The following is a 24000-nucleotide window of genomic DNA, read 5'->3' on the forward strand; positions in this document are numbered from 1 at the left end:
ATGAATAATTTAATTTATTTATAAAATTACCTTGCACAGAGCACTTCACTGATGGCGACAGGAGACAGACAAATTCTTAGGTAGACAGGGTCGGGTCCCCCAGTAAAACTCAACCTTCAAACAAAGGACAATTTAAAGCCTGAAAACTAAGCTGCCAATCCCAGATAGAGTCCACGACTGAAGCGAGACCTTCTATCCGTGTCTTATCCACTCTCTCTTGACTGGTTCCTTCTGGATGATGCCTTTTAACCAATCAAATGGTGCTTTTTCCGAGAACACCTATGGACCCATCAGCATGCACTTCCCCATTCTAAGGCCATAAAAAACCCAGACTCAGCCTCACAGAGGGCTACCCACTTTCCTCTTGCAGGGGACAGCTTTCCTTTTGTCACTCAATAAAATTCTTCTCTGTCTTATTCACTCTCTGGTGTTTGTGTACCTTATTTCTCTTGGTCTCGAGACAAGAACCAGGAACTTACCAAGCTGTGGGAGGTGGGAATGAAAGAGCTGTAACTCTCCCTCCTGCTTGCCGAACTGCGGAAGCAAAAGAGCTGTGATGCTCCTGGCTGTCTCGCCAAGCTGTAGGTGGTGGGAATAAAAGAACTGTAACCCTCCCTCCTGTTTACTGAACTGCGAGAGCAAAAGAGCTGTAACACGCCTGGCCGGCTCTCTGAGTTGCGGGTGGTGGGAATAAAAGAGCTGTAACCTTCTCTCCCGCTCACCAAACTACAGGAGTAAAAACGTTGCTGGGTGCCACTCCCTCCTGCTCACCGAATTATGGGAGTGAAAAAGTGAAAAGCCACTGGGCACAACTCCCTCCCGCTCGCCTAACTACTGGAGCCACAACATTACTAGGCACCATGGGGCAGGTTAAGACCTAGTTCCTAGTCTTCTGATTACAGTATTTATAAAGCTAATTTTTCTCTCCTGACATTCTACAAAAATGCAGAAAATGGATAATAAGCACAGTCCATAAAGACAAATAATTTCAGAGAAGAAACACAACAAACAAGCAATGTAGACCAACTTATGAAAGAAAGAAAACAGAAGGATGAATGGTAAATACCTTAGGTGTTTTGTTATTTTGCTCTGCTAAGGGCTAGTAAGAGAGAAACCAATGAAAATCAACATGCAGAACTGTGGAAAGATTCAGAAAGTGAAGGATCCGTATATAGAGGTGTGGTATGGATTGGTTGAAAGTGTTTGTGACAAGCTGTCAAAATGGGACTTATTTTCTGCTAAGATCTCAACAGATGAAGAATAAAAGAGGAATTCTTGCATTCCAAAAGATAAAGCAAACAATGGCACTGACAAGAATTTTAGCGAAACATCCATCTAATAGATAAAAAAGTATCAAGCATGAAGAGACTGGGACAAAAATCTTTTTGGAGACAATTACAAGAGCACTAGAGAGAGAATGTTGCAACATTTTCCGTCTTCACCCTACCTCTCCATGGTTCTGTGGGAAAGAAGGTGGCCTTTGTCTCTTACCCCAAGCCTACTGAAAGAATCTTCAGCAGAATTCCATTGAAATCTTGAATTTGATCCCAGGGGCACATGCATTTGAGTTTTACCCATTCCAGAAAAAATTAAAACTTGCTGCACTAGGAGTGATGGGAAAGAGAAGTTTCTTTTCTGGGATCTAGATATTGGCTCCCTGGGTGAGCAAGATCCAGCCTGGATCATTTTACAGGGAACCTTAGTCAAGACTGCTTCTTGCTACAGGCAACATAATCTCAGTAGAAAAAGATGAGAATTGTACATATGGATGTAGAAGCTGAAGATTTTGTTTTTATTACCTTTTAGTTGTGTGTGTTTTTTAATGTCCAGCCAGAGGAAAGGCACTGGCTCATTGAGGCAAGTGAAGTCAGGTGGTCCCACTGTAGGATCTCTCTAGAACCATCTTCAAGAGGGAATGAATCAGTTTTAAGCATTCTCCAAGCCCAAAGAACAGAAAAGCCTGATGGTAACAGAGTCTGTTAACCAACACCTTGTTATTCCTCTCCACTCTTTCTTCTCTTAGTCCCAACACTGGAGAAATAAAAAATCAGGTGGAGTCAGCTGGTGGGAGAAAGGAGATGTGCAGGCTGAGAAAGAGAGAAACTGAGCAGATGCCTGTTTTCCATATTGAGTGGTTAAGGTCCCTTACTGAAAGGCCACAGGGCTGGGGAAAGAAAAATGCTGCTCTCTCAAGTCAGAAGAAACCTTTTATGATTAAGCTTAATGAACATTTTTATTAGTTAATCAAGATTGTCCTTGGGTCTAAAAGTGACTGAATATTGTTAAAGTTCTGCAATATCCTACATATCTAAAAGAGTATATAAACCATGTGTGACATATCTGTAAATTTAGATAGTAATTATAGGGCAAATGTTGTGTAATCACTACCCAAAATTAAGAAATATAACATGATCAGACCTTAGAAGTATGCATCTTCTCTATCATTGCACTCTCCTACACCAACCCCCCCAACATTGGTGGCAGTAATTTTTCTAATTCTCTTTTTAGTTTTACCAGGATTAATTCATTCTTTTTACTGTTGATGGACATTTGAACTGTTTCTAGGGTTTTTCCTTTTAGAACTGACCTTACAGTGAACATTTTTTATGCCTCTTTTAATGCACATGCACACTAGTTTCTCTAGGGGTTACATTTGGCATAGAGATTTAGAGTTCTAGGATACACATTTCTCTATCAGAGGTTTCCAATTTAGACTCCCATCAGAGTGCATGATAGTTTCTCTTGTCCCATGTACTCACCAGCACTTGTTACTATGTTTTCAATGTTTGCCAATTTAGTGGGTTAAAAAGTGTATTATACTGTGGATTTATTTCTTTGATCATCAGTGCAATTAATCACCTTTTCTTATGTTTTGCATTAACCTTTTGGATTTCCTCTTTTCTTATATGCCTGGTCAAATATTTATTTTTATTTTAGGCTGTCTGTCTTTTCCTTGCCAATTTAAAGGAGTTCAGTATGTATTCTGAATACTAGTTTATTTTGTTTATTTTATGTTGTGCAGAAATCTACCTTGTAACTGGCTTTCTGCTCTCTTTGACTTTTGATGAATATAAATTATTTAATTTAATATTTCTTAATTAGACATACAATTCAATTATACATGGAATTAAGTTTAATACATTTCAATGTACCAGTGTTTTTAGTGCTCTGTGTTTCAAGAAATTATCACCTTACCAAGATAATGAAGTTATATTTTATTTTATCTTCAAAATAAAACAAGAGCTTTATAAATTTCCTTTACCCATTTAGATCATTAATCCTATTAGAATGCATTTTTGTGTATTTTGTGAGATACAATCCTTTTTCTTTCCTGTTTTTTTCCTTATGGCTAGCTATGCAATTGTCCTGGCACCAATTAATGAAAAACACCACTTTTCTCTGTTGATCTGCATAATCACTGCTGTTTTATAACAAGCATCCATAGTGTTGAGTGTCTTCCTAGGCTGTATATTCTGTTTCATTAATCTGTTCGTCTATCCCTATATGATATCACACTTTAATTAATATAGCTTTACATATGCTTGAAATTTGAAGAAAAATAACCATTTTCTTTTTTATCAATAGCGTCAAGGTTATTCACGACCCTTTATATTTTCATGTAAGTCATAGAATTTGTAATATAAAGTATGTGTAAGTATAATTCTATAAATTATAGAATCAGTTTTTCAAGTCCACATTAAAGCATACAAAAACCTTGTTGTGATTTTCATTTGTATTACAAGTGATCTATTTATCAATTTGAAGAGAATTTATATTTCCTATTACATTTCACATGGAGTCTTCCAAGTCATGAAATAAGGCATTTCTCTTATTTTCATGTAGATCTGTTTTAAGAGTTACTATGGACTGAATCGTGTTCCCTCAATTCATATGTTAAAATCTTAACCCCCTAAGTGACTATATTTGGGGATAAGGCCTTTAGGAGGTAATTAAGTTTAAATAAAGTCATGAAGGTGAGGTCCTAATCCAGTAAGGTTGATGGCCTTATAAGAAGAAAAAAGAAAGATCTCTCTCCCTCTCCCTCTCTTTGCCCATCAGGAGACCCCAAAGAAGAGGTGTAGTAAGCACACAGCAAGAATGTGACCACACATAAGCCAAGAGAAGAGGCCTCAGAAAGAAATCTGCCTTGCTGGCACCTTAATCTGTGACTTCCCAGCCTCCAAAAGTGTGAAAAATACTTCAATATTGTGATGTTAATGTAAATGACATACACTTAAAAATTCCTTTTTTTATGTTTGTTATGGAAAAATGAAATTGATCTCTATATTTTGATCTTGTATCAATAAACCTTGTTAATCTCTCTTATAAAATGCCAACTACTGATCTATAAATTCTTTTAGAATTTCCTACAGAAACAATGATATCTATGAATAATGAAAGCTATGGTTTTTTGCAATCTTGATTTTTTTTGCCTTAATGTACAGATAAGGGCCTAATTTAGAAAGTCTGAGGTGGGCTCTGGGAATCTTCATTTCTGACCAATATCCTTGGCTGAATATTGAATGTTTATGAATTTCCAAATTACAGTAATTGGGTTGTAAAGTTCTGATTGGCAGATATTTGTTGATTGACTCATATTGATTGGTTCACCTTTTTTCTTTACAGTAACAATTTCTGAAAAGTTAAATTTATCTCTGGTTCAGCAATGCAACTGGAGGTATCTGGGCCAGGAGGGGCCTCCACTAGGGGACAGAGAGGTGGGTAAGAGACCGTAAACTGGAGATGGGTGGTGACAGTGGAGACTAAGAGTCAGCTTTAGGAAACTGAAGAGCAGAGAGATAGGGAGATCGATGACATAGGGATGAAGATAGTTAACAAAATAAATAATAAGAGTTCTTTGCACACTCCAAGCTCACAAGGTGCTATGCTTGAAGCTCTCCTTTGTTTTCTAGGTCAAATATAAACTTCAGCTAATCTGTTAAGCCCTCCTCTTTCCCTGAATATCTTCCACACTCGGCTTCTTTTAAAAAAAATGTCAAAAGCCCACTCTCAACATGTTTACTCTTCTACCCGGCACTATAAACTCCATTTACAAACAATGGTTCAAAGGAGAAACATTTCTTTCGCAAAGGCAAAATGTTTGAAATATAATATATACATAATAAATGATAGTTAAAGGCAAAGGTAATTTCAGGAGAATAATAGGAATGAAATCATCAAAGACATAAGAGATAGCAACTGAACCGAATTTTAAAACAGGTAGGAATTCAAAATGTAGGAATAAGAAAGCACAGTGTTTATTAGCTAGAGAAGAGGCCGTGTGCAGAGGGCAGTGGATGATGAAGTTTGGGAGTAAGTTTAGTAATCAATTTCAGAGAATCCTAAGACCAAACAAAGGATGAGAATGTAGCCTAGAGGAAGGCAGAGTCCTCTAGGTTTATTTTTGATGGTCAAGTGACACATATAAAACTAAATCTGTTCCTCTTTTGCAGGAAAGAATGAGGAAAGGAAAGAATGGAGTAAAAAAAAAAACCATTTAGCAAACTATAACTTAAGTACGATGTAAGGAGAACTCAAACTAAAATATCATTAAAAAATAGAAGAAAGGAATATGTTTAAAGGAAGTCTAAAAAATTCATCAACATAAAAGTCACTGCTGGTGGAAAAAGTGCCTTCAGATCTTACCTAACACACTTATTTCAAGGGAGGCTCAGATACTAAAATATTCTACAGAATCAGGTCACTAATCAAGAAAGTTTTTTTTTTTCTTTAGAAAGATTAAAAAAGAAACAGCTAAAGATTTTTGAGATATGTTGTTCTTTTTGGAAAATGTCAGGCCCTGGTTTGTATTCAAGAGGAGTAATTTCGGGAGATTTCTTTGATGCGGTCCTCTAAAATTTTGTCAGGGTGACAATACCTTGTTTATCCCCTGATTAATGTATTACTTTTAAAGAACAGCTGGAGATATCTGATGTGTCAGTTCATTTAAATGCTGCCATTTTGCTTTTGTTGGATATATACAACAATCACCCCCACAGTGCAGTGAGTAAGACTTTGGCAGTTGCTGCTGTACATGTCTGATCAGTCTTCACGCCTTAAGCAGACAAAGAGGGAGGAGGAAAAAAGAAGGAAGAGCTCCTTTTTATCCATATTTTCCAGAGCTCCACTGACAGACTGTGCAATTTCTGATTTATGTTGTGTGAAAAGTGAGCTACAGAATGGCTCACTTCATTTGCAGCATAATGTCTTTGAAAACTGAAAAACAGAAGCATGAGCTCTCAGCAAGTCAGCAACATGGTCTTAAATTTCAGGTGGAATAATCAATTGTTTAAACGTGCAGCAAAAAAAAAAAAAATATATATATATATAGAGAGAGAGAATTTCTTATGTTGATAATATTTTATTTTATACATGTGGTTGATTTAGCATATGGTACTCTGGCCTTAAAAATTTATTTCTTCTCTGGACAGCCTTACCTTGGTCTATGTCCCCACCATAGATCTGTTTAGTTGTTCATGTTAAAGGATTTGGAATTCTTGACTCTTTTTCCTACTCAAAGAGTATACACCATATATCCCATCTCCCCCAAATTCTCACACTCTTCTGCATCCCATAGATTCTGCTTTATTTTGGCTTTTATTAGCTCTTGTCTAAACAATTTTAATAACCTTTTAACATGTTTTCACTCCAGTTTCCCCACAAAAGCCAATTCTTTACAACCACTGATAAGATTCACATGTTCAAAGATGAATGTCATTATTCCATGTTTCCTTGGTTAACATCTTTCAATCTCTACCTTCACTTCCCAGAATTTTTTTTAGGGATGAGTAAAAATAGCATTTATTCACTGTTCTCCAAAACATGGCTTCAGGCTACTTTTCTGACCTCATGATTCTTACAATCACCTACATGGTCTGCTCCCCCTTCCTAAACCTAGAAAATACATAGGATGAGACTCAAAATAAATGGTACCTCCTACATGTAACATTCCCATCTTCCCTACATTAAGATTTGATGAGCACTCCCACTCTCTGTTCCTACAGCATTTTAAAATATTTCTGTCAGTAATTTTTATTTCTTTTTTCTATGATATGACAGTCTTGTCCATTTATAAGACAGACTGTATTTTATTCCAGCCTTTCACACCTAATTACCATGAATCACCTTAATAAGAAATCTGGTGCTATCAAAATGAAAACAAGGAGAAAAACTACTTTTTAAAATTATCGTTTTTATTTTCCCAGAAAGGACACATATGCTTTATGCTTCTAGTCTTCTGTAAATACCTCAATGTTTTCTATGAATACCCTTCTGTTAAGTATTACCACTGATTGAAGACTACTGAAATATCCATATTTATACTTTGAGTCCTCAGGAGTTACCAGTAAAGACTAAGCAAGCAACAAAATTGTTAAATGGTTGACTCAAAGCATATTTTTCAATTCTGTTGTTTCTTATAGCTCTGGTTTATCATTGTCATAGCACCTGACTGCCACCTTTTATGCATGAGGTGTATTTTACAAATTCTTGCAGAAATCACTGATCCCCTGAGGATTATGTAATGCAGAGCTATCATCTTCTATTCCTTTTAATCACTGTTGTCTACCGACATACTGACACCTATTAAGCAAAATTTTAGCACCAGATATCTTTTATTTTCATTCAAATCTTATCCTCATCGGAGATTAATTCAGTAGCTAACTCCTCCTCCCTTTGAGTCTTGTACTCTTTCAGTTCTACTGGTTTTTATTTCCACTTTACTTTGGGAATCTATATTCAAACCTTGGACACTGACAACATGTAAGAGAAGTCTAACTCAAAATATTAAACTTTATTCTATGCCTTTAGTCTCTCAATATTTTAACATTCTTAGTTCCTTACACCCTTTATTCACCCCCAATTTTTCTGCTTTCCTGACTTTTTAAAATTTTCTTTGTTAGTCTAGACCCAAAGGTTTCCTTTTTTAACTATTATTTTATCATTACTATCCAAGTTTTTTATCTCTTCCCTATCATACCTTCTTTGTAAAACCAAAATCCTGGATTAATACAGCTGTCTGACTTCTCTACCCTAGGCAATGGAGGTTTCAATATTTACTGAGCAAAAATTACTGCAACTATGTAATTGGCATAACTACAATTTTGTATTTTCTGTTATCTTCTGTCATGTCTATACTGCCTGACAACCCTGTAACAAATCCATAGTCCTTCTATATTCCATTTCCCACAAGAGCTCATGTTCTCCTCTTTTTCTCCCCAGCCCTCCTTCTATCTGCATACATTTTTATTGTAAAAAGACATTTGAGTCTGTTAGGTGGAAATGCCCTCAGCCTCACGCTTATTATCCTCTTCAGTAAGTATGTCAGTCTTTCAGTTCTTAGCTACTTCCCCTTCCAATTTCAGTGGAAGGAAGATGTCTCCTTCTAGATATGGCTATTTCTTTTTGCTGATCCCTGGAGTTTCTGCCTTTCTATTTTCTTGAGTTGTTTATTTATCGGCTTTTTCCTCCTTATCATTAATCTCTTCATATATTTTTTCTTAAAAATTCAAAAATGCTCTATGATCACGTCTTCAAAAATACTTTTACGTCATCAGCTTCCTTCAGCAACAAAGCAACAAGCTTCTTTCTGCTTCACAGTTGTCTCTTGAAAAAGTTTTCTCCACTCTCCACATTTTCTTCTTGACTCCATGTATCCCCCATATTACTGCAGTCTAGCTTCTATGTTATCCATATAGCCTCTATCTTTATGACTCCAACTAAATAATTTTCAATAACAATCTGTTTTTTGCTAAATTCAGTGTAAAATTTTGTACTTTTTTCTTTCTTTACCACTCTAGCATGTGACACTATGGTTCATTTTATTCCTTTTCTTAAGTCCTGCAGTGACTATCCCATTCTCTCTCTCTCAACAATCCTTTTAGTATCTATTTATGTTTCTCTTCTCTTTCACTGTGTTATATATTGGTGTTTTCCAGCATTCTGCCCTTGGCCTCTTCTTTCACTGTCGTTGGAATAAGGGAGGAGACCACCTCTCATATTGTCTTATGCCCAATTTCTGCCTCCATATTGTCTTATGCCCAATTTCTGACCACCTTATTGAAATAAGACATGCAGACTAGAATAGAGAAAAAAGAATGAAAAGGAATGAACAAAGCCTCCAAGAAACATGGGAGTTCATAACAAAACCAAACCTATAACTGGAGTACCAGAAGGAGATGGGGACAATGGAAACAAGCGGTAAAACACACTTCAGAGTATTATCCATGAGAACTTCCCCAATCTAGCAAGACAGGCCAATATGCAAATTCAGGAAATATAGAGAACAACATTAAGATATTCCACAAGAAGTTCGACACCAAGACATATAGTCACCTGATTCTCCAAGGTCAAAATGAAGGAAAAACTGTTAAGGGCAGCCAGAGGGAAAGGCCAGGTCACCTACAAAGGAAAGCCCATAAGATGAATAGCAGACGACTCAGCAGAAACTCTATAAGCCAGAAGAGATTGGGGGCCAATATTCAACATTCTTGAAGAAAAGAATTTTCAACCCAGAATTTCATATGCAGCCAAACTAAGCTTCATAAGCAAAGAAGAAATAAAGTCCTTTCCAGACAAGCAGATGCTGAGGGATTTCATTACCACCAGACCTGCCCTGCAAGAGCTCCTGAAAAAAGCACTAAATATGGAAAGGAAAAATCAGTACCACGACTGCAAAAACACACCACAATATAAAGACCAATGACACTATGAAGAAACTGCATCAACTAGTGTGCAAAATAACCAAATAGCATCATGAAGGCAGGATCAAATTCACACATAACAATACTAATCTTAAATGTAAATGGACTAAATGCCCCAGTTAAAAGACATACACTGGCAAATTGGATAAGAATTTAAGACCCATTTGTGTTCTGTATTCAGGAGACCCATCTCATGTGCAGAGACACACACAGGCTCAAAATAAAGGGATGGAGGAAAATTTACCAAGCAAATGGAAAGCAAAAAAAAAAAAGGAGGGGTTGCCATCCTAGTCTCTGACAAAACAGACTTTAAACCAACAAAGATTAAAAAAAAAAAAAAAAAAAAAGACAAAAAGGGCATTACATAATGGTAAAGGGAAAAATTCAACTAGAAGAGCTAACTATTCTGAAAAATATACACCCAATATTGGAGCATCCAGATTCATAAAACAAGTTCTTAGAGACCTACAAAGAGACTTAGACTCCCATATAATAACACCCCACTATCAGTATTACACATATCAATGAGAGAAAATTAACAAGGATATTCAGAACTTGAACTCAGCTCTGGATCAAGTGGACCTAGTAGACATCTATAGAACTGTCTATCCAAGATCAACAGAATATACATTCTTCTCAGTGCCATATGGCACTTATTCTAAAATCAACCACATAATTGGAAGTAAAACACTTCTCAGCAAATGCAAAAGAAATGAAATTATAACAGTCTCTCAGGTCACAGTGCAATAAAATTAGAACTCGGGAGTAACAAATTCACTCAAAATGATGCAATTTCATGGAAATTGAACCACCTGGTTTTCAATGACCCTTGGTTAAATAATGAAATTAAGGCAGAAATCAAGAAGTTCTTTGAAACCATTGAGAACAAAGAGACACCATACCAGAATCTCCAGGACACAGCTAAAGCAGTATTAAGAAGGAAATTTATAGCACTAAGTGCCCACATCAAAAAGCTAGAAAGATCTCAAATTGACACCCTAACATCACAATTAAAATAGCTAGAAAGGCAAGAGCAAACAAATTTAAAAGCTAGCAGAAGACAAGAAAATACTAAGATCAGAGAAGAATTGAAGGAGATCGAGACAAGTAAAACCATCCTACAAACCAACAAATCCAGGAGCTGGTTTTTTGAAAAAATTAACAAAATAGCTAGACAAATAAAGAAGAAAGAGAAGAATGAAATAAACACAATAAAAAATAAAGGAGATATCATCACTGACCCCACAGATACAAACTACCATCAGAGAATACTATAAACAACTCTAGGCAAATAAACTAGAAAATCTAGAAGAAATGGAATTTCTGGATGCATACACCCTACAAAGATTAAACCAGGAAGAAGTTGAATCCCTGAATAGACCAATAAAAAGCTCTGAAATTGGGACAGTAATTAATAGCCTACCAATTAAAAAAAGCCCAGGACCAGACAGATTTGCAGCTGAATTCTACCAGAAATACAAAGAGGAGCTGGTAGCATTCCTTCTGAAACTATTCCAAACAATTGAAAAGGAGGGACTTCTTCCTAACTCATTTTAGGAGGCCAGCATCATTCTGATACCAAAACTGGGAAGAGACACAACAAAACAAGAAAACTTCAGGCCAATATCCTGGATGAACATCCATGCGATCCTCAATAAAATACTGGCAAACTGAATCCAACAGCACATCAAAAAGCTTTATCTACAATGATCAATCAGTTTCATCCCTGAGATGCAAGACTAGCTCAACATACACAAATCAATAGACATAAACCATCACATAAACAGAACCAAAGAAAAAAACCACATCATTATCTCAATAGATGCAGAAAAGGCCTTTGATAAAATTCAACATCCTTCATATTAAAAACTCTCAATAAACTAGGTATAGAACATATTTCAATAGAGGCCAGGCGCAGTGACTCATGCCTGCAATCCCAGCACTTTGGGAGGCTCAAGCAGGCAGATCACCTTGTCTTCTGCTAGCTTTTAAATTTGTTTGCTCTTGCCTTTCTAGCTATTTTAATTGTGATGTTAGGGTGTCAATTTGAGATCTTTCTAGCTTTTTGATGTGGGCACTTAGTGCTATAAATTTCCTTCTTAATACTGCTTTAGCTGTGTCCCGGAGATTCTGGTATGGTGTCTCTTTGTTCTCAATGGTTTCAAAGAACTTCTTGATTTCTGCCTTAATTTCACTATTTAACCAAGGGTCATTGAAAACCAGGTGGTTCAATTTCCATGAAATTGCATCATTTTGAGTGAATTTGTTACTCCCGAGTTCTAATTTTATTGCACTGTGACCTGAGAGACTGTTATAATTTCATTTCTTTTGCATTTGCTGAGAAGTGTTTTACTTCCAATTATGTGATTTATTTTAGAGTAAGTGCAATATGGCACCGAGAAGAATGTATATTGTCAGGAGTTCGAGACCAGCCTGGCCAACATGGTGACACCCGTCCATACTAAAAATACAAAAACAATTAGCCAGGCATGGTGGTGGGCTCCTGTAATCTCAGCTACTCAGGAGGCTGAGATAGGAGAAACACTTGAACCCGGGAGGCAGAGGTTGCAGTAAGCCTAGATGGCACCACTGCACTCCAGCCTGGGCGACAGAGTGAGACTCTGTCTCAAAAAGAAAAAGAACATATCTCAAAATAATGAGATCTATTTATGAGAAACCCATAGCCAATATCACGTTGAATGGGAAAAGCCTGGAAGCACTCCCTTTGAAAACTGGTGGACGACAAGGATGCTCTCTCTAACCACTCCTATGCAATATAATAGTGAAAGTTCTGGCCAAGGCAATCAGGCAAGAGAAAGAAATAAAAAGTAATCAATTAGGAAGAGAGGAAGTTAAATTGTGTCTGTTTGCAGATGACATGATTTTATATTTAGAAAACCCCATCATCTCAGCCCAAAATCTTCTCGAACTGATAAGCAACTTCAGCAAAGTCTCAGGACACAAAATAAATATGCAAAAATCACAAGCATTCCTTTATACCAACAGTAGGCAAGCAGAGAGCCAAATCATAAATGAACTCCCATTCAAAGTTGCTACAAAGAGAATAAAATAACTAGGAATACAACTAACAAAAGATGTGAAGGCCCTCCTCAAGGAGAACTACAAGCCACTACTCAAGCAAATAAGAGATGACACAAGCAAATGGGAGAACATTCCATTCTCATGGATAGGAAGAATCAATATTGTGAAAATGGCCATATTGCCAAAGTAATTTATAGATTCAATGCTATTCCCATCAAACTACCATTGACATTCTTCACATAATTTAAAAAAATTTAAATTTTGTATGTAATCAAAGAAGACCACATGTAGCTAAGACAATCCTACACAAAAAGAACAAAGCTGGAGGCACCATGCAACCTGACTTCAAAATATACTACAAGCGTACAGTAAACCAAAACAGCATGGTACTGGTACCAAAACAGATATGTAGATGAATGGAGCAGAAAAGAAACCTCAGAAATAACACCACACATCTACAACCATCTGATCTTCAACAAACCTAACAAAAACAAGCAGTGGGAGAAGGATCTCCTATTCAGTAAATTGTGCTGGGAAAACTGGCAAGCCATATGCTGAAAACTGAAACTGGACCCCTTCCTTACACCTTATACAAAAATTAACTCAAGATGGATTAAAGGCTTAAATGTAAAACCCAAAACCATAAAAACTCGAGAAGAAAACCTAGGCAATACCATTTAGGACATAGGCATAGACAAAGATTTCATGACAAAAAGGCCAAAAGCAATTGCAACAAAAGCCACAATTGACAAATGGGATCTAATTAAACTAAAGAGCTTCTGCATAGCAAAAGAAACTATCATCAGAATGAATGGGCAACCTACAGAATGGGAGAAAATTTTTGCAATCTGACAAAGGTCTAATATCCAGAATTTATAAGGAACTTAAACATATTTACAAGAATAAAACAAACAACCTCATCAAAAACTGGGTAAATGATCAGCCTGACCAACATGGAGAAACCGCGTCTCTACTAAAAATACAAAATTAGCTGTGCATGGTGGCGCATGCCTGTAATCCCAGCTACTAGGGAGGCTGAGGAAGGAGAATCACTTGAACCCAAGAGGCGGAATTTGCCATGAGCAGAGATTGAACCACTACAGTACAGCCTGGGCAACAAGAGTGAAGCTCCCTCTGTAAAAAAAAAAAAAAAAAGCAGGAGTGGGGGGGATATGAACAGACACTTCTGAAAAGAAGACATACACTACTCAACCAACAAACTTAAGAAAAAAAACTCAACATCACTGATCGTCAGAGAAATGCAAATCAAAACCACAATGAGACACCATCTCACACCAGTCAAAATGGCGATTATTAAAAAGTCAGCAAACAATAGATGATGGGGAGGCTGTGGAGAAATAGAAACACTTTTACACTGCTGGTGGGAATGTAAATTAGTTCAGCTATTGTGGGAGACAGTGTGGCGATTCCTCAAGGATCTAGAACCGAAATACCATTTGACCCAGCGATCCCTTTACTGGGTATACACTCAGAGGAATATAAATCATTCTACTATAAAGACACATGCACATGTATGTTTATTGCAGCACTATTTACAATAGCAAAGACATGGAACCAACCCAAATGCCCATCAATGACAGGCTGAATAAAGAAATGTGGTGCATATACACCATGGAATATTTTGCAGCCATATAAAGGAATGAGGTCATGTCCCTGTAGGCACATGGATATAGCTGGCAGCCATCATCCTCGGGCAACTAACACAGGAACAGAAAACCAAACACCACATGTTCTCACTCTTAAGTGGGAGTTGAACATGAGACCACATGGACACAGAAAGGGAAACACACACAAGGGCCTATTAGGAGGTGGGGAGTGAGGATGGGTAAATAGGTGCAGCAAACCACCATGGCACACCACCTATGTAAAGAAACTGCACGTTCTCCACATGTATCACATTTTTTTAGAAGAAATAAAGAAAAAGAGAGAATAATTACTGATACATGCTACAACAGGGATGAGCCTCAAAAACATGTTCAATGAAAGTGAAATACTGTAAGAGTTCATTTATATGAAATATGTAAAGTAAGCAAATCCATAAAGACAGAGAGCAGTATAGTGGCCACAAGGTGCTATGAAGAGGAGGAATTGGGAGTGATTACTTGATGAGTATAAGGTGTTTTTGTGTGATATAAATGTTATGAAATTAGAGAGTGGTGGTGATTGCAAAACATTGTGAATTCACTAAATGCCACTGAACTAAACACTATACAATGGTGAATTTTGTCTTATGTGAACCTTACCTCAATACAAAATTTTTGTAATGTGTTCATTCCCTGCCCTCCACTACTCTGGCACCAAAGGAAGACCCAAAGATTTTATCATAATGGCTTCTTAATAAGTCCATGAATCTTCAAAGTAATAATTAGTAATTAAATGACAATGTTCAAATTAATGTATTTTAAGCTCAAGTAACTCTGTCTCCTAAATGTATACCAAACAATGGACTACAATGTACATGTAAACATGGATGTTTTGCAGGCACTGATATTCAATATATTTCAGATAGAATTCATCAGCTCCTAACTTGCTCCTTCTATGCTGTTTCCTATTTTTTCTATGTAGTTAAAAAACCTGGCAGTCAGCATTGCTTCTTCCCTTTCTCCCATAAACAACAGTCTTGAGTCTGTTTATCTTCTATCAATATTTGTTCCCATTGCTGTTCCCTTTGATCAATGTTTCAATGTTTTTTCTCCCTAAACTATTTCAATATTCTTCTAACTCAACACAGTCCACTATTACTTTCTTCAATGGTGAAAATATTCTATATATCTCTGCTGTAGCTATTGTGCTCTTGATATGTGGCTCTTGTAATTAAAAACCAAAATTTTAATTTTATTTAATTTTAATTATTTTAAATTTAAATTTAAAAACCACATGTATTTAGTGTTTGCCATATTGAATGACACAGTCCTTGTCCCTTGCCACTTAAATCATGACCCATGAACCAGCAATATTAGAATTACCTGAGAACTTGTTAGAAATACAGAATTTTAGACCCTACCCAAGACCTAATTTATAATTATAAAATTATAAATTGAGCATGTGATTTACTTTTATTAAATCTTTCCATAGATTTCCATAGGCTTCTTAACAACATCTTTACTTCTCAGCCTGAAATTCCAGGCTATCTAAGACTTGACTCTTCTCCAATCGTTTTATCCCATGTTCCCTCTGATTTCTCTATTCTGTATGATCTTACACAAGTGATTAAACTCCTCAGTAACTCAATTTCCCCAAAAGTAAAATGGAAATAATAATAATGCCCACATTATAGAGTGTTATGAGGATTTCATGAATAAATACTTTCAATATAATAGTCCTTGGGACAAAGTAAGTAATCAATAACTGTTAGCTGTCATTATTATGTAAAAATTTCCTTTCTTTATTCAAATGTTTTCCAGAAAGCAGCTTATGGATAACTTTCCTCAGAATAATCTAGGGTGAATTTGTTTAAGACAAAAAAGAGGAGATTCCTGGCTCCATAATAGATCTATGGAATTATTATCTCTGAAGTTAAGTTTCAGATTTTTTTTTGAGACAGAGTCTTCCTCTGTCACCCAGGCTGGAGTGCAATGGCATGATCAGTGGTCACTGCAGCCTCAACCTCCCCGGCTTAAGGGATCCTCTCTTCTCAGCTTCCTGAGTAGCTGGGATCACACGCAAGGACAACCACACCTAATTTTTAAATTTTATGTAAAGGCGGGGAGGTCTCCCTGAGTTACCCAGGCTGATCTCAAACTCCAGGCTCAAGTGATTCTCCTGTATCAGTCTCCCAAAGTGCTGGGATTACAGGAGTGAGGCAACATCTTACTTTTTTAGTAACTATCTTAGGATATCAGCTTTACAAACAAGGCATACATATCTCTAGGGGCACATAAATATTTTCCAAAGAAGTGAGGGGGCTCAGAGAGTTCTAAGAGAGTAAATTTCCCAGTTAACACAAATGCCATTTATAAAAGTGATCTGCCTGAGAATGTACTTAGATCTTCCTGTTGTTATTGTTGTTGATCACATCCCTTCTAATACTGTGGCTTTTTCTGCTTCACAAAAGAAAAGCCTGACCTCACACATTGTGAATCTGACAATTGTGCATTGTCTCCAGCATGTGAAATCCTCCACGGTGCCAAATACAAAAAGAGAATTTAAAACATTGATGTTGGATGTTGGGAAGGTAAATGTCAATAATGACTAGAAAATAAATCGTTCTGCAAGTACAGTGGTTTCTAATTATTTCCTTTCAATGTAATTATAAGAGAACTCAATTGAGTTGTCAACTTATAGATCATTAAATACAATCTTTGATGATGGGGATTACTGAAATTTTTGGCATAGAACTCCAAAAGAATTCAGAGTAATGTTATATTGTTATTACAAAATTTTCTTCAAATCTCATCTAATTATTTACGTGAACAAAGTTTCTCAGTGGTTAATTTTTTAAAATAGGAATAGATTACTGTTAAAGCCTGTCTCATTATGATCACAGGCAATATTCTTCCTCAGATACAGGACCTAGCTCAGAGAAAGAACCATACATTTCATTAATAAATAAATTTCCAATAAAATTTTACTTTATGCTAAATTATTATTATCAAAATTTAAAATGTGCTAGCAATCTTGTGGTAAAACATATACTAATAATCATAATGATGACTCAATCTGGAAGAAAAATTAAGGCAGAATATTATGGTCAGAGGCTGTTTTTAAAAACTAATTTTAAATTGTATACTTAATAATTATATACTTTATTCAATATATGGTTAAATATATAATGTTTATATTTATAACTATAACATGATCATTAAAACTGTTGATCATAAGATATATAAATTAGGATTAAATTCTCTGGTGAAAATAGAATTAAAATATTATTTTAACAAGAAAATAGAATGGTATTAATTCTCCAGCTATTGAATACATTTTTTCATGTATCCCTTTAGCTACATAATATTGCATATCAAATCAGCATGATATTTATATTCCATTTATTATAGTAAAATAATGACCAAACAGATTTTTCTAAAATGCTTAGATTTAAAATGTTTCAGAGGTTGTACCCTTTACAACTATTTAAAATTATGATGGAAAGTTTTTGATATTAAGTTAAAGTATGGAAAATGTAGTTTTACAAAATTAGCTTAGGGCAGTACCAAATAAAGAAAAATAACTTAAGAACTCTAAATAATTTGCTTCTTACATACACTAGTCTTTAAGAAGCAATACCTCATATGATAATCTGCCTTTGCAAGTGGTATAAAGACACAGGAGCATAATAACATGATATCAAGGTACTTCAAATAAGGTCCCCAAAGATCATTTACTCCTTTAAAGAAAATGACATTATGAGAAATTTTTGTTAAATAGCATCATGCTAATTACCTAGATAACATCATACTTTTCATTTATTCATTGGTTAATCCATCCATTCATTCAACTAATATTTATTGATTATCAAATGTTTTCAAGAACTGAATCTAGTTGTGAGGAATGTAGAAATGAATAACTTGGAATCTGTGAATTCAGTAAGCTCACAAATTAGTGAGATGTACACACATATTTATAAGAAAATATAATGAAGTATAATAAATAGTCATAATCAAAACAAAATACTACCCCAATGCTTTGAGATAGTGGTGGTAATAGGGTTACATTTTATGGCCCACCTCAATATTTATATCCACTGATAGGTAGTGGGCTACAGTAAAACTAAACCATGCATTTGCAGGTAAGTACATGCAGGTCTGAATCTTAGCAATTTCACTTGTTAAGTGTACAGCAAGTAAATCTCATTTTTCTCATCTATACCTTTAGAGAAATAACAAGTTTCCTAAAAGGCTATTTTGAAGAATAAATGAGAGAGACATAAAGTGCCCTACAATGTGATGGGGAACACACTTGGTAGATAAAACTATGTACCTTCCTCTGATAAGATTTGGCTCTGTGTCCCCAAAGAAATCTCATCTGAAATTGTTATCCCACATGTCAGGGGAGGGGCCTGCTGGAAAGTGATCGAATTATGAAGGCAGACTTCCCCCTTGTTATTATTGTGATAGTAAGTTCTCATGAGATACGGTTGTTTGAAAATATGTGGCACTTCCCCCTTTGCTCTCTCTCTCTCTCCTCCTCCTCCTCTGCATGGTAAGATGTGCTTACTTCCCCTTTGCCTTCTGCTATAATTGTAAGTTTCCTGAGGCCTCCCAGTCATGCTTCCTGATAAGCCTGCAGAACTGTGAGCAAATTAAACCTATTTTCTTTATAAATTACCTAGTCTCAGGTAGTTCTTTATAGCAGTATGGGAACAATTTAATAAAGAAAATTGGTACCAGGAGTTGGGTAGTGATATAAAGATACCCCAAAATATGGAAATGCCTTTGGAACTGGGCAAATGCCAGAGATTGGAACAGTTTGGAGGATTCAGAAAAAGAAAGGAAGATGTGGAAAAATTTGGAACTTCCTAGAGACTTTTGAATGGTTTTGACCAAAATGCTGATAGTGATACAGACAATGAAATCCAGGCTGAAGTGTTCTCAGAGATAAGGAACTTGTTGGGAAAAGGAGTGAAAGTCATTCTTGTTATGCTTTGCCAAAGAGACTGGTGGCATTTTGTCTCTGCCCTAGAGATCTCTGGAACCTTGAGCTTCAGAGAGATGATTTAGGGTATCTGGTGGGAGAAATTTTTAAGCAGCGAAGAATTCAAGAAGTGACCTGACTGTTTCTAACAGCATAATCTCATATGTGTGAACCAAGAAATGGTCTGAAATTGGAACTTATATATAAAAGGGAAGCAGAGCATAAAAGTTTAGAAAATACGAAGACTAACAATGTGGTAGAAAAGAAAAACCTATTTTTTGAAGAGAAATTCAAGCTGGCTGCAAAAATTTGCCCAAGTAAAGAGAAGCCAAATGTTAATAGCCAAGACAATGGAGGAAAATGTTCCCAGGACATTTCAGAGATCACTGCAACAGCCCCTCCCCTATCACAGGCCTGGAGGCCTAGGAGGGAAAAATGTTTTTGTGGGCTAGGCCCAAGTCCTCGCTGCTCTGTGCAGCCTTGGAACATAGTGCCCTGCATCACAGGTACTGCAGCTCCACCCATAACTAAAAGAGGCCAAAGTACAGCTTGGGCCATGGCTTCAGAGGGTGCAAGCCCCAAGTCTTCGCAGTTTCCCCATGGTGTTAGGCCTGTGGGTGCACAGAAGGCAAGAGTTGAGCTTTGGGAACCTCTGCCTGGATTTCAGAGAATGTTTGGAAATGACTGGATGTCCACACAGAAGTCTTCTGCAGGAGCGGAACCTTCGTGGAGAGCCTCTACTAGGACAGTGCAGGGGGGACATGTGGGATAGGAGCCCCTGCGCAGTCTCCACTAGGGCATTGCCTAGTGGAGCTGTGGAGAAGAGGGTCATCATCCTCTAGACCCAAGAATGGTAGATCAACCCACAGCTTCCACTGTGCACCCAAAAAAGCCTCTAGTACTCAACACCAGCCTGTGAAGGCAGCCATGTGGGTTGTATCCTGCAGAGACACAGGTGGTCAGTTTGTGGAGCCCAACCCTTGTATCAGCCTGTGGAGCCCACCCCTTGACAGAGAGAGGTGGTCAGCCTTGGGAGCCCACCCCTTGTATCAGCATGCCCTGGATGTGAGACATGGAGTCAAGGAGATTATTTTAGAGCTTTGAGATTTAATGGCTTCCCTGCTGGGTTTTGGACTTACATAGGGCCTGTAGCCTCTTTGTTTTGGCCAATTTATCCCATTTATAATAGGAGCATTTATCCAATGCCTGTACCTCCATTGTATGTTGGAACTAACTAATTTTCTTTTGATTTTACAAGCTCCTAGGTGGAAAAGACTTGTCTTGTCACAGATGAGACTTTGGACTTGGACTTTTGGATTAAGGCTGGAATGAGTTAAGACTTTGGGGGACAGTTGGGAAGGCGTGATTGTATTTTGAACTGTGAAAATGACAGAGTTTGGAGGGGCCAGGGGTGGAATCATATGGTTTGGCTCTGTGTCCACACCCAAATCTTATCTCAAATTTTAATCCCCACATGTTGGGGGAACAGGCTGATGGGGAGTGACTGAATCATGGAGACAGACTTCCCCATTACTGTTCTCATAATAGTGAGTGAGTTCTCATGACATCTTGTTGTTTGAAAGTGTGTGGCACTTTCCCCTCTGCGCTCTCTCTCTCTCTCCTACTCTGCCATGATGAGATGTGTTTTCTTCCCCTTAACCTTCCATCATGATTGTAATTTTCCTTATGCCTCCAGTCATGCTTCCTGTTAAGCACACAGAACTGTGAGTCAATTAAATCTCTTTTCCTTTTAAATTATTCAGTCTCAAGTAGCTCTTTATAGCAGTGTGAGAACAGACTAGTATACCCTGTTTTTCATCTTTGATTTTCATAGAATTAGATGTTAATTTCTTATTGGGGTCCCCTCTTCTCCAAATTAATTTTTTCTAATCTCTCTTTTACTCATTGTGCACCATTCAGCCACAACCTTTCTGCCAAGAATTTCTCTGTCTTAGAAGCTTCACACATTGTATTTCCATCTTGGAACCTTCTACCTCTAGAATGACTGGCTGGCTTCCGATCTTTTTATTTCAAACTCAATATGGCCTTCTCAGATAGATATTCCCTGACTCTTTGTCTCTGTATCTCCCCACCCCCATCATTATTCTCTATCACATTTCTTGCTTTATTACTCTTTCCTCAATGTATAAACATATACTGGTCCATTTGAATTTCTGTACATATACATATGTGTATACATATATATGTATATATATGTGTGTGTTTATGTATTGTGTATATCTGTGTGTGTGTGTATGTGTGTGTGTGTGTAAAATCTTCTATGCCTCTAGCTCTCAGTTCCATAAGGGCATAGATTATACCTACCTCTGGCATGTAATGGATACTCAAATATATTTATTGATTAAATGAATGAATGCATGAAGGCCCTTTTACTTGGTATCATAGCACATTATAAGTTCTGAAACCAGAGTCATTTATGGAAATTGTATTATGCACCAATAATAAAATATCAAATTTTGAATTTAAACACTATTTAATTGTTAAATTTAAATAGTTAAATTTAAGTAGTTATTTAACTAGGGTTTTAGTATACACATTTGCATTTTCTAAATTTCTAGATAAAGAAGACTAACTAGAAAAGCATAGGAAAATATGCAGGTGAAGCTCCATCAATGAGACTGTATGTTATTGAAGAAAAACAGATTATGAACATTGCTAAGTAAAGTAGATTTTTTAAATTTAGCAAATATTTCCAACTTACTTGGTTTATAAAATGTTAAAATCTGGTGAATTTTTGCCCCAGTTTCCATGACGAAACTTACCTTCGTAACAATTTTTACATGGGTATGAAGAAAGAAGAAATAATCATCAGAAATAATTCCCACATTACTTCATTAGAATTACATCAGCCTAGATATTTGTCTTGAGAGATGTACGTAACAAAACAGTGGCCTGTACTTTACAGAAGAGTAAGTTATTGAAATACAAGAGAGGCTAAGAATGGTAGCTCACATCTGTAATCCCAGCACTTTGGAAGCCCGAGATGGGCAGATCACTTGCAGCCAGGAATTCAAGACCTACCTGGCCAACATGCTGAAACCCCGTCTCTACTAAATAATACAAAAATTAGCTGGGCATGGTGGCGCATGCCTGTAATCCCAGATATTCTGGAGGATGAGGCATGGGAATCGCTTGAATTTGGGATGCAGAGGTTGTATTGAGCCGAGATTACACTACTGCACTCCAGTCTGTGCAAGAGACAGACTCTGTCAAAAAAAAAAAAAAAAAAAAAGAAAAGAAAAGAAATACAAGAGAGATTAAGAAAAGATTACAAAAGCTCAGAATGCTCCTACCTTATATTGTATACAAAATCTTAATTCTGAATAGAACGATCAACTGTTTAAACTTTAAAATTTTTAAATTTTGTAGTGTATTGAGTTCAAAATGTTTCTTTAGTTCTGAAGAAAGTAAACATTTATGTTTGGTCTTTTGTGGTGATATGTTCCCTGAATTTAGATGATACATTAATAAATATAATCTCTTACGTCATTTTGTTCAGAAAAGACACCAAAACAAGGATACAGCTCAAAAGGCAGACTATATTCTCAAAGCATTATACAAAAATCAGTATTAGAGATAAATACTTTATGAAACATGTGAGGAAAAGAGTGGCTATAAATTCTTTCTAGGTTCATAGTTTTCATGCTACAAAGCACTTCACTTGTCAAAATGTCTATTAATTACTTGATATCCACACACTTTTGTCACTGAAAAAAAAACCTCTTAATAAATAAATGACAGCAATAACAGCATGCAGTTTGGTGTTTGTTTATTTTATGGAGACATTTGGCATTCCTTTAATCCTCTAATATTTACAATCGTCCTAAAAGGTGTTATCTCACCCTCAGCACCCACCACTCAGCTTCATCTTAAAACATGCTCACAGGAAAATATAGCTTGAACCACAAGTGGGAGATGGCAGCACTGAGATGCAAACCTAGCTCTGAGACCCTCATCCTCTACCTTTTCCTTACAAAATGGGTGAAGAGGCTCATTGTAGTTTAATAATATGCCAATGAAGTATATAAGAAGTCCATTTTCTGTTACTATAACCAAATGTCTGAGATTGGGTAATTTATAAAGAAAATAAATTTATTTTTTACAGTTTTGAAGGCTGGGAAGTCCAAGAACATGGCTGTGGCATCTGATGAGGGCTTTCCTGCCATGTCATAACACATCAGAAGGCATCGCATGACAACAAGGCAAGAGCATACCAACTCCTATCTCTCTTCTTCTTCTTACAGAGCCACCAGTCCCATCTTGGTGGCCCCATCCTGATGACTTTATCTAATTTCTATTACCTCCTAAGGACCCCACCTCCAAAAGTCATGAATATATAAATTTGTAGATTAAGTTTCCAACATGTGAAATTTGGAGGATGCATTCAAACTATAGCAAAAAACAAATATGAATCTATATCAAAGATCAAAGTTTAGCCATTGGGATGATTTCATCATTAATACACAAAAAAGCTTGCTGAGCAACACACTGGAGAACTTCACAGACCACCTGCCATCCCTGGCTCACACTTTGGAAAAAGATAGATGGATGATAGAATGGAATCATCAAAATTTCTGAAAACAATTCAGAAACTCAAATTATTTTTCTTATTAAGAGGTTGATGACAAACTTTTTTAGAGTAGAA

Source organism: Pongo pygmaeus, chromosome 10 (genome assembly GCF_028885625.2).
Source record: "Pongo pygmaeus isolate AG05252 chromosome 10, NHGRI_mPonPyg2-v2.0_pri, whole genome shotgun sequence".
Classification (NCBI taxonomy): Eukaryota; Metazoa; Chordata; class Mammalia; order Primates; family Hominidae; genus Pongo; species Pongo pygmaeus.